The sequence below is a fragment of the Egretta garzetta genome, unplaced genomic scaffold (genome assembly GCF_000687185.1).
Source record: "Egretta garzetta isolate BGI_Z169 unplaced genomic scaffold, ASM68718v1 scaffold587, whole genome shotgun sequence".
In the NCBI taxonomy this organism is placed as follows: Eukaryota; Metazoa; Chordata; class Aves; order Pelecaniformes; family Ardeidae; genus Egretta; species Egretta garzetta.
The window spans coordinates 7,070-8,567 of NW_009260137.1; the positions used below are offsets into that span (position 1 = coordinate 7,070).

A 1,498-nucleotide genomic window follows, 5' to 3' on the forward strand; every position below is an offset into this window, starting at 1 on the left:
TTTCGCCACTGCAAGCCTGTGCTGGTGCTGGAGTGGCGTTGATAACACAGACAGGGTCTGGCTGCTGCTGAAGGGGTCTTGAAAAAACCCAGGGCCGCCTCTTCTTTACCCCTTGGCCCCAACAGAGAGCAGGCTGGGGGTGGACAACAGCTCCAGAGGAAGGGGGGGTGCTGAGGCTTTGCTTTTGTGACGCTTGCTTTTCCTTCTTGGTCCTTCACTGTTTAAAACCTCTTTCTCCCACCACACCCAAAGTTTCCTGCCCGGCTGCTGGCCAGGGGCCATGTCCGTGGGTGGGATTTCCTCCTACCTTCCTGTTCCAGACTTTCACTTTCGCTCTAGGACTCACCCTGGTTTCCGGGAATAGAAGGGCAAGGCCGGCCAAGAGCGCAGCATAAAAGCGGGCGCAGGTCCCCGGCTGCAGCAAAGCTGTTGCAGCCCAGGGCAGCTGATGAAGACAACGGTGAGTCCCTTCCCCTAACGCCCCCTCCCCACCCCTGCAAGCAGCCCTGGGCACTGGGGCTGCAGAATGACTCCTGCTGACCCCAGCAAGCCAGAGGGAGCCCAGCAAGCACCAGGGAGCCCAGCGGCTGGCAGGAGGAGGAGGAGGAGGAGGAGGAGGCCCAAAGGTCTGCAGGGGCTGTGGGATGGCACAAAGGGGAAGGGGTGCCTGGGAGCCTGCGTTCGCTGGCAGGAGGAAGAGGAGGAGGAGGAGGAGGCCCAAAGGTCTGCAGGGGCTGTGGGATGGCACAAAGGGGAAGGGGTGGCTGGGAGGCTGCATTGAAACTGCATGGCCTTATCCTGCAAGTTAGGACTTGCCTATGCTGGACCCTATGCCCTAAGCTTTCCTCCCCTCCCCAGTGGGGCTGGGAGTGCCCGTGTCATGAGGGACAGCCTCTTGTCCCCCACTGCAAATGCCCTTGATGTTCCTGTGGCCTTGTGAGGTCCTCAGAAAGGCCACAAAGACACGCACATCCACTTGCTTCCTCCCCCGCAGCGGGATGGGGGGGAATCAGGAGAGTAAAGGCGATAAAATCCGTGGGTCGAGATGGAGACAGTCTGAGAGGTAAAGCAAAAGCCGTGTGTGCAAGTGGGGCAAAAGGGTCAGTTGGGCTCCGCTGTCCCAGCTGTGTCCCCTCCCAGCTCCCTGCTGACCGGAGGGACATTCCATCCCCTATCCCGTCACGGTCAGGAATAAACCTGGAGGGCGGAAGTTGACGGAGCGGGTGCTGCTGGGGGACAGGCTGGGCATCCGTTGTTTGGTGGCGAGCAATTGTTTCCCTTTGCCTCACGAGCCTTTCTCGGGGTTCGTGTCTCTCTCTCTGCTCCTTGCCCCTTCATTCCAATTCGTTATTCTTCTTTTCTTTCCTTTCCTTTGAATTGTTGAACTGTTTTGATCTCAGCCCGCGAGTTTTCTCACTCTCGCCCTTCTGATCCTTTCTGCCACCCTTGTGGGGGGGCAGCCAGCGAGCGGCTGGGGGGGGGCGGGGTGGTGGCGGGG

At 59.7% G+C, this 1,498-nt stretch overlaps 1 protein-coding gene across 1 annotated transcript in view; it reads left to right on the forward strand.

The window, feature by feature from the left end:
- Positions 1–355: 355 nt before the first annotated feature.
- LOC104128811 (guanylate-binding protein 1-like) overlaps positions 356–1,498 on the forward strand; it is a gene marked incomplete at its 3' end in the record, with an annotated part of 5,998 nt that continues 4,855 nt past the window's right edge. The window contains exon 1 of the mRNA XM_035897087.1: positions 356–460. The remainder of the gene's footprint in view (positions 461–1,498) is intronic.